This window comes from Amphiura filiformis, chromosome 19 (assembly GCF_039555335.1).
Source record: "Amphiura filiformis chromosome 19, Afil_fr2py, whole genome shotgun sequence".
Classification (NCBI taxonomy): Eukaryota; Metazoa; Echinodermata; class Ophiuroidea; order Amphilepidida; family Amphiuridae; genus Amphiura; species Amphiura filiformis.
In genome coordinates, this window is record NC_092646.1 from 12,847,126 (window position 1) to 12,862,106 (window position 14,981).

A 14,981-nucleotide genomic window follows, 5' to 3' on the forward strand; every position below is an offset into this window, starting at 1 on the left:
GGGTTCGCTAGGTAAGGTTAGAGTTAGGTTAAGGAATCGGATAGCAACGTTTGCACAGTACATTTGTGGGTCCTGAGACCACATCAGACAAACCAAATTGCATTCTGAATACGAGGTATGTCCTTCTGACATCAAATAATTTTTTGGTTTTTTAAAATTCGCGACATAATACAAATTTCATGGCAAATTATTAAAAAAAAAACGTCCATCATTTGAAAATGTTGAAAATATACATTTTTTCCTAAAAAGTTGTAGGTGTTTTGGAAAAAATGTAACCTAAAAATGATTGAGGATATATAGAAAAATATATCGCATCCAAAGGGTTAATCAAAATTTCAATAATGGGCATAGAGTGTGCCCACTATCACTGACTAATACATACGCGTGTTCTATTTGGCTAATAGACATTAATGAGATGGAAATCTACAACAACCCACTTTCCTAACTCTATCTTGCAAAGCTAATAGAAACAAGAATAACATACTTAGGGAGATTAGCCAGAGAAAAAAGTCATGTCGGCGTGGAGAATTGAACTCCAGACCTTCGGATGGCGAATCCGATGCTCTAACCACTGAATTACACAGATTGTCCCTGATATTCATGTCTCAGGCTGGTACTTTTGAATGAGCGGTCATGGTAAACAACCGTAAACTCCCGCGTAAACGCCAGAATCAGTACAATTCTGTAAACTCCACACATAATTATAAATAATAATGTACCTTTACCAATACATGCGATGGACTGCGGCATTTCCGCTTCTAGTTTTTGCGACATAACCTAGTTTATTTTGGTGTCATTAAATATTAGTTTGTATACATTTGGTTGAAACAAATATATTTCGATAACACATGCGCACAATTGAATACTTAAGTGGAAGAAGTGCCCACTCCAATTTTTTACAAAAATGAGTTAGACACAGCATTTTATTGCCAGCAGACTGGTCTGCCTTATGTGTGAAAGTTGAGTCTTCCACGTACACTTAATCATGGTTTTCATGGAGTTGGGCCCTTCTTCCACAAATATTGGGTTAAAGAGGAATTTTATTCATCCATGAAATCTGCTTTTCACTACAATAAACTTTCTTGCTAACATATTACATGCTTCTACTTGTAATTAAATGGATAATTACCAAATTTCTGTAGCTATTTACAACACATCTGCTTACGGAACTGGCACTTGCAGTATATTAGTGGAAGAAGGGCCCAACTCCAGCTCGTATTAAGATCTGTACCGTTGCCATGGAAACATCATATATAATTTCGAATGCATGTAATACTTTATGTTCAGGTATTAAAGGTCCCCTGAAGATGAAAACAATCTGGCTATAAAACTTTTCCAAATATTGTGTTTTTTGTTAATATCTCAAAAACAGTTTTAATGGAGTTAGGCTCTTCTTCCACTCTACATGCATGTTACACCACTTCCCGCAATACCACTATAACCTATACTCCAATGTACCAATACCTTTTTTTTCTACCAAAATTAAAATAGAATATGATTCCTCATCCATATGCCTAATGTTCCAGCCTGTCTATACTGAACCTCATAATTACAGACCAGTTAATGAAGACGGTGGCTCCAATAAGTTCGAATGAAACTTGGTAATACGAGCTCAAATCATAATCGCCTGTTTTCGATTTCTAAAGCTTATAACTCGTTATTATACGAGAAACGCAAACATTATAGCAGTAACGGAAATAATCTTTTTCCAACAACATAAATGCAATATAAACTAAATCATGAAATCAAATGAGTTTGACTAATTCCCATATTTATGTTCCATCTTCTTAACGGATTTAGAGTTCAGTATGACCTATTTCTTCCCATTTTAAACGACAAAGATAAATATCAGTACTACGGTAATGTCGTAGAGCTCTACTTGTTTTAGACGTTCGAGCATGTCCTATTCTTAGTCTTATTCTTATTCTTATTCTTATTCCGAGTCCGATATGGCGATATGACCCATTTCTTTTATATGAAGAAACCATACTTAGAACAAATGCGACATATATTTCAAAGTTTACTTTTTCGATGAATGTTGACCTATAATTTTCATAGAAAAAGTTCTACCAACCTTTGCATTCATATTATGTTCCTATCAAAAGAGATATAAACAATTTAAAGTTGTAATGCATGTGCATATTATTATAAATAAGAAAGAAAGACTATCAGTTTTACCGCTACCAGCATATCCTCTGTAAAACAAAGTATCTGCTCACATAACTACTAGCTGATACGCCGATTTTACCTGGATGTGCTATATGATCCACATGCTATAGCAAGACGTCTATTTGTTTACTATAAAGTTAAACGTCAACAATTATTTGCCGCAATCTTGTAAAACAAAACTATATACTGTATAGATTGCGACCTATTTCCGATTGTTCTATTTTTTTTACCTTACCTTCGGAGCTGAGGTGAATTATGTATGTCACTGTTATAAAGTTCCTTGGTAAAACATCTACTTTTGTTTGAATACCATGAAACAATATACTATCTCATAAGTGTTTGCTCATCAGAAATATTAGTAATATCCTTTTGACTTTTCCACAAATTCCTACAAGCGGAGAAACATACACGTTTTCGCCATTCCGACATTTATTTAAAGTTGTCTTAGTCTTTGTTGGTTAAAAAATGTAATGCTGGTTTCATACTTTCTCTTGCTTCTACCACTCTTGCCGCTCAGCACCGCTTCAAAATCGTATTTTGTTCTCATACGTCAGAGCGGCACTGCTCCGAGTTGACTTGAATTCAACTCCCACCGGTACTGCCGTTGCTTCAAAGCGGTGGAGTGATCGATATATCGGATTGCCGTTGGTCAGCGCTAGTGTTTCTGGTGCGACTGCGCAGTGAAGCAAAATCATCTTCAGAGCGGCAAAGCGGCAAGCGGCAGGAAAGTATGAAACCAGCATAACTTACATCGATGTTGCCGTCATTGTCATTCAACAGCAATAGAGATTTTAAACAGTTTCCTCACGTTGTCTAAATGATTCCCTGATCGATGAGACTTGTGATAGCTGCATATTAAGTGTGTCCACTTATGAACAGGTGCAAGTGTTGAAATAGAAATTAAGTATTGATTAATAGAGGTTTTTGCACCGTAGACAATTCCTGTTTTACACCGTTTTGGCGGTATATTTTATAAACAAAGTCAAATTGAGAATGATATATAACTACTCAGTTTTATAAGCCGCCATTGTTCCCCGGGCATTGTTCGTAAGATAAAACACAAATCCGAAATCTACATGAAAGATGTCTTCTTTAAATTGACCCCCTGGATTACTGGTCATCTAACATCATTTCTGATTGGGTGATAACTCAAAATGCTCATTTCAATTGCCATTATGACTAGGCTTTAAACTATTTATGTTCAAACTTGCATTTACAGATGATCTTATTGATACCCTTCTTTGATTGGTTCAGAATTGGACACAATATTCATTTTGGCCAATCGGCAGGTAGTTCTCATGGGGTTAATGAAACGTGAGCAAGAGACAACGGAGATTTAGGGCCATAAAATCAGTTATCGGCCAACTAGTTACTCTTGACAAGATTTTCAATGTTCTATTCTGCTATTTTTATATGATGCCCCTATTACTTGGGACAGTAATTTCTGCACAAAAATCTAAACTCAATAATGAATGCTTATTCTAACCCGCATGCAGGTCTATGCGCGGTGGTTGAGACGTTTTGTATTGGGCATAAAGCCGAATTAGCTCTATTATAATGTTTTGCAAGTTTCTGTTTACAAATTAGGTGTTACTGCTAACTGCTTGACGTCACGAGCGTATACGCGATTTTTAACGCATGAAAAAGGAATCTTGCACCATATTGTACCTGTTTTGATGAATATATCGATTGTTTCAGAACATACAGCATACATTGTAATTTAAATAATTGGTGCCCATTCACTTCTATATTATACATTTCAAATCAGTACTCATGAATGTTCTCAATTTTTTATAAAAACCGATAAAATAGTACCAATATTTACAAACGCCGTTTACCACGTTGACTAAAAATAACGATTTTGCGTATTAGTCACTCTGCCAAGTTCGTAACGATATCATGAAAAAACACAGGTTATTTAATGTGAACATGGGGTCATCGCCAGAAATATTTTCCCATAAAATATTGTTGAGGCTTAACAATATGAAACGTCTTGGTAGTCAAGTGCAAATATTCGGCAATGAATTTTCAAACATCAGCTCATGTTTACAGCAATCTCTTTCATTAGAATGATATCAATGAACCTTTCGCTTTTGCTTGAATGTACTGTTACCAATAGTGTTTTTCAACAATATGGTGCCATTCTTGTTTTTATATTTTACAAAATGCAAAAGTTGAATTAAAATTGATAGAAAATGACCAGATTTGCCAACATTTGTTCCAATTTTCATATTACATTATCGGTCTGCATTTTTATCAACAGATGCATAAAAGCAATGGCGTAAAAGTATATTAGTATGCTCTAATTATATTGTAATATCACCAATTGATGAAACTGTCATTCACGTCGCAGCAATTATGATGATTGGAATGATTGATTTCACAGCGCAATGTAATAGATATACAGGGTGCATGCCGGGTGTTACTGAAAGAACTGTCCCGTCAGCAAATTTAATGTGTGAGTATTTTAATGACACAACGAAACAAAACGGACTACTAGTATTATATGTTATTTTTTGAATTTTGAAAAATAGCCTCTCCGTTCTGGAATTATAACAATTTGAAAGTCACACCTCATTTTTAATCCAGTCCACGAGTCATAAATACTGTGCATTGAACTACCCATGCCTAATACCACTGAACACACAGTGCCTTGGTACTTCAGGTACAGCTCATTGACTGCTGTGTTGAATCCATGGACAGGATTCAAAACTAAGTATCATCTAAAAAGTCAGATGTTTCGCACGCCCATTTACGTGGCATATTTAAAGGTGTGCATGCGTACACCAGCGCTTAGCAAATGCTCGCGATTTGAACCTTCCCCCGATGACCGATGAACTGCGCACTGACGTCATTGACTTGCGGAGAGTGAATTACCGGTACTAATAGTGAGAAATTCGAGCCCTGAACTTAACCCGTCACAGGAAAGATAAGTAAAATGAAGACACCGCACTGGTATGAATTGGAACGAGTCATTAAGCGTCAAATTTATGCACATTGGAAATCAGAGGAATGGAGTCAAACCACGCTACCGCTGATTGGAATATATGTTAATAGTGAGAATCCGATTGGAACCATGAACATTTTTATTCACGTGCCTGTAAGAACTAGAATGCCATGATCGAAAATGAAAATATCAGAATTAGATAAGTTGTTTGGCAGAATATAAACGAGTGAACTTCGCGTGTTGAACAGAATAAATAAAGTACATAATAAGTTTTTCGAAATCAAGTTAGTACGTGCTTGTAAAGAAAGACTAGACATTCAAAAATGATTCAAGGCAACTGTTTTTGAAATTTAAACTAAACCGTGATTTTTCTTTGTGTAACACGCGTGCTTATACATAGTGGAATGTTATGATGAAGTTTTCTTGTAAAAATAAACAGCATTATCAGAAGTGTCAGAATTCGAGCAAAGCAAAAATGAAAGTTTCATTTTATGCTGACATTTTTATTTATTTATTTATTTTGTTATCTAGTAAGTTGGTGAATTCTTTGCATGTTGCAAAAACTTTTAATTGGTGAATTTCATCTGATCTACAATGTCTCCTACAATATAGTTCGTCCATGTTTTGGATTGGTTAAACACTAAGCCAAAATAGAAACTTTTTTTTCACAAAGTCATATCTTAAAATCGTGTCCATCAAAATGAACCAAAGTTACGTCGTACACACAAGATTACTATTGCAATCAATACTCTAAACACATGTCAGTAACCAAGCAGTTGTCCAACTGACACAACAGCAAAATGCACTGACGTGGAATAGCCTCCTGGACCACATTCACAGTCCGAAAATTGGCACCCAATACAAGACATATGTGAGAATGTGAACTAGGTCCTTGCACAGATGATAATTCCCAAATAATAAGTGGAATAGTGTAGAACAAGACGTGTTTCTTAAAGAAAATGTGTGAAAACAGAAAGCAGCAACGTTTTGTAAATTATCATCTGTTCAACGATTCTCACAGATTTCTTTTGCTGGGTGCCAATTTTGGGCTGTGAATGTGGTCCAGGAAGCTGTTCCATATCAATACATTTTACTGTTGTGTCAGTTGGACCACTGCTTGGTTATTGACATGTGTTTAGAGTAGAGTATTGAGGCAATTCTGTGTATAATTTTGGTTAATTTTGATAGACAGGATTTTAAGATATGAACTTGTGAAAAATGTTAAGTTTCTTTTTTTGGCTTTAAGTTCACGGCATAATGACGAATAGCATTCAACTAGAAACCGTACCCCTTAACATTTGTTTTGTATTATTCGAATACAGTGTGTGACGTTACGGATTGTTATACGATAAAAAGCTAATTTTGCAATAGTCGCTCGCTACGCTCCCTCGGTAAAATTTGTAAGGTACTTCGCGTGTAGGGACGATTTATAAAATGTTTTGCCTAATTCCTTTTACAAATTAAACGTACTCCTAACCGTCCAGCGCGTATTATGTTACACTAGGTCCTATACACATGCACCCAGAGGATGATTTAAGGAAGCCCCATCATGCACTGCAAAAGTGTTATCACTAGAGTTTCAACTGCCACTTTACTTTTCAAATCCCATTGAATTCTGTGCAAAAGATGTTGTTTAAGAATTGTGTGTGTCATTATTACTTGGTCGATTTCAGAACAAAAGTGATGTATGCATAAAGGATAATTCACACCTTCTGTAGATAATATAAAATGTGAAATCGACTAACATTTTGAATGTGTTTTTATTGTAAATATATCAGTCCAAATTCAAATTTAACCATGCACGTCTATGCAGTGTGCGAGCAGTGGTGTCATGTTCACTCACACAGCTGTGCTAACCGCAAGTCAACACAGTGGCGTGATGGGTAGTGCTTAAATCATCCTCTGATACACACCCTTGATATCTCGCGCGTATACGCGAGGATAACACTTAAAAAGGATGTTGTAAAACATTTTATTAAGCTGTTAATCGGCATTATGCAAACACTACAACGTATAATTAAGCATATTGCAATATAGTCACTCCTAAACTATAGGCTATGTCCCGTAGACGCGGCAGATCGGATTTAAGTCACCAAATTAAAAGGGCATTTCGTGATCCACAGCATCATCCCCCACTTGTCTCCAAAAAAGTTGAGATTTTTATACCACTGGAAACCTCTGGCTACACAATGTTTATGTACACATTCTTGCAGATTTTTTCGCTTAGCAAAAATATCGTGCATTTTGAATTACGTTCTAGTACACATGAACGAAATTACAACATGTCTATGGAGCAGTGTAATGCACATAATCATGCATAACTCGCAAACGCAAAATCGGAATCAACTGCATTTTTTAAAATAAGCTTTTTTTTGTGGATATCTGCTGAAAATGTCATAAAAATAGGATGCTAGGATCACGAAATACTCCTTTAATATCAATTTGGCTGTGATTAATGCTTACAACATTTTGTGACACACTGACCGTATGTGGTTATGTGGTTGTACAACCTGTTCATACAAATTGTTCAGTTGTTATGCAATAGATCATAATTCTCATTACCAAATAATGTTAAATAATGATACAAAATTACTGTTAATTGAGTGGACATCAGCTGGCGTACTGGTCTACCAAAGTAAAACGTAGTGTCTGAACATATATCACAAAGTGTATACTGTCTTTGTACTTGGGTGACAGGTGTTTTGGAATTAGTCAGCCTTCTTGTAAAATGCTGTATCTACAAGTAAATCACATAGCAGATACGGCTTTTATGTGAAAGACGTATACTTTTGAGTTAGTCTGTTCCCTGCCTGTATATCTATACATGTTTTACTTGCATAAAATACCCCTAATGTCAAATGCATTATTTGCTATGATATTTATTTGAAGATACTGCATTTATCTTTGGTAGGACAGAGCTGACTGTGTGTTACAAACATTTTGATCTTGTTCCTGCTGGTCTGGACTAGAATGATGTTGTCAACGGGCGTGTGATGGACTATAAGATATAAATAGAGACTCTTATGGCTTGTGTTATAATATGTATGTATCGGCCCGTGACTCTTTTTCTTCTCAATGCCATACTAGTAACTTTCATGATGCAGTCCTGTCTACAGTAGAATTCAATTCGACCTTTGCAAGACTCAAACCCCATTAAAAGCTATTAAACCAAGATAATACTCATTGAAAACAGCTCAACTGATTAAATCATATCTTCTCTGGTTAAGGGGGTACTACACCCCTGCCCAATTTTGTGCCTATTTTTGCATTTTTCTCAAACATTGTAGCGCATTGGTGACAAGTAAGATACGTATATTATAGGGGCAAGGACTACAACTAATGCACTGGAAATTTTATTTCAGCACAGACCACAGTTGTGGAGTTACAGTCAAAAATGAGTGAAAACCAATATTTGATCAATAAATCAATAACTACTTGCCTTGAGTTGCTGAATTTTCAGTGCAGTAGTTGCAGTCCTTGCCCTATAATATACATATCTTACTTGTCACCAATGCGCTATAATTTTTGAGAAAATGCAAAAATAGCCACAAAATTGGCCAGGGGTGTAGTACCCCCTTAAATACACACATCATATGTTTCTGCTTTTACACGTACAATGGAGCAATGCGCTGGGATTATAGTTTCAGTTGAGAACCCCACTTTTAACGTAGGCTATTTGTAGAGGTCACGCGTCAATGGGAAAGAGCACTGTGTATTATGTATAGGAAAACGGACAGTAACTGCAGTATGTGTCTTTTAATGTTCAAACATGTCCTTCGAAATATCGATAGATCTTTTGTTCTTGAGTTTATTTATAAAGTACACATACGTAGACACAAAATCTTGTGGATTAATATTGGTATGTATATTCTTTAGGCTCATAATTCGCAAAAATATAGCCAACGTTTGTAATTATTCTGTGTATTTGAAAAGGACATCGCATAATGACGAATAGCAGGCAATACACCGTCTGCACTTTGTGTATCATATTGGCTATAGAGGGCAATGTTATCAGTTTTGTTTAGAGTGCGGAGTTCTTTTGCTATTGGCACACGTGTTATACTTTTTATAACATTTTGGAGATCGTTGTTAATCAAAGTTCGTTGACTGTCGCCGGATGTTCCTTCCCCGAACGCACCAACAATACATGTAAGCTTAAAACGTTCTCCTCCAACATGATGCATTTTATGATCTCATTATCCCCCAATATGTTTTGAAAGAAACTATTACTATGTATTTCCGTCCCCTGCCTTGAAACTACATCCTCATAAATCAGTTCTTCAGCCCTGGTCAAATGAGCTGAAATTCGAAGGTATCGTCCTCTTACTCGAGGTGTTGTCCTCTCAATCGAGTGCGATCGCACGTCGATTTTCAATCACTGAAACCTGGAACACTGTACACTGCTCATTACATTTTTGAGCCAACTAATCTGATATTTTGTCCGCACCCTATAGTCGTGCGGAAGACTCTTTTTATACTCATTCATCTGTATAGAAATGTCCTTGAGTACGTGGAATAGGAAAATGACAAAATGCAAGCTTCCGTATCTCAGTGTGAAAGCTATGGAGCGTAAACTGTCTCATTTGCATAACAATGAACCACTTTCATAAGAGCCAATGCCCTTTATATCAATTTAGTTTATCGCTGGTTTGTCGTGTTAGTTTGAATTGACGAATGACACACCAAGTTTTGTTTTGGTGTATTGAAGCGATGACCTCCTTCCCCCAGCATGCACTCGTCAGAAGCATACGAATGATAGCTTCAAATCCGACATCTTAATTGTCAGCTTCGGTGTGGACACGGCTGACCATTGACAGATAGATTGTTGGATACAGGAGTTGTTTTGATGTAATTAGACCATTGCTATTATCCCTTTCAATAATTGATTTTGATCATTGAGTTATGATTTATTAAGTGACAGTGTATAGGGACAGGTAGGCATATCACGTCTATGATATCTGTCAGATGAATAATTACTGTATTTCATATCTCTTCCTTCCCTCGTATATAGGTAAAAATGTAGCATCCACTCAGGACACTACTGACCATCTTCTTTTGTTAGTCGTGCTAAACATTGCTAACAGTCGATCGATACATGTTGAAATCGGCAAAATTCAGAGATGCATCTTTTTGCTTTGAAATTAATTTCAAATAAAAACCTTTTTTTTTCATTAATGTCGGACAAAATCGTTCTAGGATATACCCCTTAAAAATCCTGGTGTTCAAATAAGGCATGAAATTGTGTCTTATAGTGTAAGATTTTTGATTTTTATAGACCCCAACTTCGTCCGTGAGCTTTTGTTTTAATTTAACTTTTTGTGCGTATTCCAGGAAGTACAATTGCGAAATTACGAACATCCTTTTTAACTCAGAGATGATGAATGAATCTTTAGTCCAGAATATGTCTAGGTGCATTATAAATGGTCGCAAAATAGTTAAATCGGTTTCTGCAACGTCTAAGGTAAATGGTGGGTAAGAAGAAATCAACCCCCTTAGGAGACAAAATTCTTGGGGCCTCAGATGAAAGAAAGATCATGTGGCTACACATAAGGCACCCGATGACATCTAATCACACCAAAACATTCCATTATGTCCTTTATGGAGTAACCACGTGACCTTAAATACCGTATTATTGAAATTTGCGATTCTCCAAAGCCTTGTATTTATAAAGATGTCGGCCATCTTTGACTGTAATTTTCTTCCAAGCAGCACTGCCGTGCAACCTTCTTCCGTAACCAATTTCCTGAGACCTTGCAAAAACCAATTAACCCATTTGGCGACCATTCTAAAGGCATCTGGATATTTTGTGGACTTATATTATGATCCTTATTCTCTGCGTTGAAAGGGATTTCCGTTTTTCCTCCATGTAAGTACTGGAAAACGCGCATGATGTTACCATAGGTGACACCTTCCATCTAATTGATTAGCCTGGTCATCATTATATTCCAAGAACAGTACCCTCTGATCGGGTACGTAATGTGAAATTGACAGGATACTGGATGAATGTTTAATAGTTTGTCGAATTTTTCCTTTTTAGCGATGTTGCAATAATTTTGTGTGGTGTGTGTATACAAGATAATTATAGCATACTGCTTTTTACTCGATAGACACGATAATCAGGCTCATAAACTTAAAGTAAAGAATCTACACGTAAATAACAAGGCAGACAGCGTTTTTACTTGAGAGACAGAATGATTTTAAGGGTTTAGGATGTTTTGTTGGTCGAAGCAGCAGAAAAATAGTAGTTCACAGCATCTTGCGAATGGTAGTGAGCTTTAGCAAAAATTACATTGCTCAATTCATAGCAAGCGTTTAGAAGATCAAATATCACAGATATACTTTTGTAGGTCCGGTGGTTCTTGAGAGTTATGTTGTAAAGAAGCCTGAAACAACAACACTTTTGTAAAACGTACATAACATATTAACAACAATAAATAAAGCAAGTTTCCAAGTATATGGTTTGTAGAATGAACTTTTGCAAAACACCAACGTCATGTTTTTCGATAATATATTGATTCAGATAATGAAAGTCGATTTTTTTGGCTGCTTTGACCAACAATACTTCGTATACCCTTAACCAGTTTTCTCCCAAAGTTAAAATAAATTATCTACACGTGAATATCATATCAGTTACTGCATACGTCGGAGACGGGTTTTGAACCAGTTTGGTGTCAAAGTAAAGTTAAGTATCTGAGGTAAATGACATTATATCATTTTCCACCCTGATTTGGCAGTGACGTCAACGCGCTGAAGCAACTGTTTCGCTCTCACATCTATGCGACGCTGTTTAAGCGCGTGCGTGTGTATGCCAGCGCTTTGAGCGAACGCTAGCGATTTGAGTCCACGCTCAATAAAATGCGCACTGACGTCACTACCACGTCTGGGTGAAAAGTGGTCTATCAGACACTGTCTTTTAACTTGGAAGGGTAAATTTCCTGTCTTTGATGATTCATAATGGTAAATATCTACCTAACATAAGCGGTGCTATTTTCTGGTTTTGACGAGAAAATAGAACTTTAGAAAACAAGCTTAATTTGGTGACGAGAAAACAGTTGGTGGCAATGCATCATTAGATTTGGTAAGTGAAGATGGTACGTTATGCCCACGTTTGATAATCTTATGATATCGCATACAAGACATTAATAATCTGCTGATGTCTTTAAAAAAATATATGTGTCACGAGTATGTAATAACATTGTTTAATGCGAGTTTAAGATGTGTAACGGCTTTATAATAACGATGTAAATCATAAAGGCACATGGTATAATGATGTTATTATTGTGAGTTAACTACAAGGATGTTTTTAGATTATGTTATTGACATGACTATAAACTACATGTGTTCTAGTCCGTGGTTGGCGTTGTTGGTACAATCTGCTTAGTATGGCGTGATCTCCTTAGCGACAATTGTATTTGTGTCCCCGGAGACAAGGAACTCCGTGCGTATCGTAAGCCATGTCTATCAGAATTTGAGTGGGTGCGTGCAAGTCATCCAAATGATGCGTAACCTGTTTTAATCTAGTGGACGACGCAATGATAGACAAACGGGGACTTTTAAAATGATTTACTCGAACTATTTCACCAGAAAGCATGAGTTATTATGATGAAACTGTTATTGTTATACATTGGGCTCAAAAAGATACTTTAACAAGATCATATCTTAAAATCCTGTCCATCAAAATGAACAAAAAATACACACAGAATTACTTCAATACTCTATTCTAAACACATTTCAGTAAGCAAGCAGTTTTCCAACTGCCACAACAGCAAAATGCACTGACACGGAACAGCTTCCTGAACCACCTTTACAGGTGCATAATTGGCACCCAGCAAAAAGAAAGTGATAATGCGTACAAGATTCTTACACAGGTGATAATTTCCAAAGAGTAAGTGTAATAGTGTGGAACTGGGCTGCTTCTGCTTTTTACACACTTTCTTCAAGAAACATGTCTTGTGGAACACTATTCAACTTCTCACAGATTCCGTTGCTGGGTGCCAATTATTGGGCTGTTTCATGTCAGTACATTTTGCTGTCGTGTGAGTTGGACAACTGTTTGGTCAATGACCAGTGTTAAGAGTAGAGTATTGAATAATCCTGTGTGCAATTTTGGTTCATTTTAATGGACAGGAGTTTAAGATATGACCTTGTGAAAAAGTTTCTTTTTGAGCCCAGTTTATGTGACCGACCACAATGGGCTGTAATATCAACGTTTTGACTTTTTGAGATATTGGACAGGCAACCTTAGCTTTACATTGATCATGCTGACATATCAGATATTACATGTTCCTGTTGCTTGTTGGCAAGGTAGTAAAATCAGTAAAACAGCTGGGAAATGCTTTGTTTTCTATTGTCGCTTAAGTAAATCACAACATCCCAAAGTATCAGCTTGTATCTGTCATAATACTAGATCGAATATGATGTGCTTTTCAATCAGTTATTGTACTGTATGGTCAGTATTTTAGGTGAATCCATTAAATGTTGCATATAGAAAATAATTGATATTTTCTTGACAATAAACATGTATAGCAACTACCGAGAACCACAGAATCATTTATGGGATGTGTAATGAGAATACATGCCAGGGAACGAATAAAGGATAGTTTCGCTAGCTATAGGCTATTCTTACATTTATTGCAAACTAACTCATGTAATCAGGTAATTGTACTTCCAACGGATTCAACGCTTTCAATATCGCATATAACAACTTTATTACATCCAATAGCCACTGGCCACAATGTGCGTTTTGTATGCTCTCTGTGTCGGTACCAGTATATCACAACATACCAATGTACCTGTCATAATAGATCGACTATTCTATACTTTTCAATCAGTTAAATGTTTCATTACGATACCAGACGTATTGTATGGTCAGTATTCATTTTTAATAAAGTCCTAAATTGAACATAAATATAGTACCATGACTTACTTATTACAAAAGAATATTGTGCCCCTCCCCATGAAAGGAGAGAGGACTTTCTAAAAACAAGCGTTAATATACACTTAAGGGGTGGGTCAGATTTTTATATTGTATTTAGTACATCACAGTGAGGCCTGTACCCAAATAATACGATTCTCAAGTTTAGAGTTTAGACAATTAGTGGTTTTGATATTAGAAACAATAAATGTGTTTTGTTCGCTCATAATGGAACATACATATTTCAGGGCTAAATTTTCACCGGGATTATGAGACAAATATGAGCTTTTCTTCTGATGTCAAACTCTCCATTGTTGTTAGGTAGCTGAGACTGAGATCTGATCACCACCCATTAACGCATTGATAATTGTTATTACTTTACACCACGGTTGTTTGATGGCATGTAAACATGTATTCATTGAAGCAAATTTGAACACTGGTGGCGCTATTTAGATCAATCTTGTTTGCATCTTTACAAGGGGCAGACACTTGTATAATGGCATTAAAACATCATAAAAATAAATAATACATATCAAGGAAATATTCACACTACTTTATCGTGAAATGAAAGGAATAACTCATATTATTGGGCTAAATTAGATATAAAATATATGTAAATAGCGCCTCAATTTGCACACAAATATACAGCTTATAGAAAAAAATTAATACCAAATGGCAGAAAAAGATACAAATTTGTTAAAGAAAAGAAAATCTATGTGATATATGTGTATTAATGTGACAGATGTTGGTATTGTAAAGGTCTAGAATTGAAAATTATGTAATGTTTTGTAAGAAACATTAAATGATCACATCAAACAACCGTGACACGTAAAAAGTATAGGATGCGTTACATACGATTAACACTTTAACACATTAATTGAGGCACTTTAACATGTTAAGGTATCAACAAACGTGTTAATGTGTTAAAGTTTTCACAAAATGTCCTCACGT

The 14,981-nt window shown here is 36.0% G+C and overlaps 1 protein-coding gene across 2 annotated transcripts in view; it reads left to right on the forward strand.

The window, feature by feature from the left end:
- The window catches only part of LOC140140933 (metabotropic glutamate receptor 1-like), a 274,990-nt gene that overhangs the window by 108,030 nt on the left and 151,979 nt on the right, over positions 1 to 14,981 (forward strand). The gene's annotated exons all lie outside the window — the stretch shown is intronic.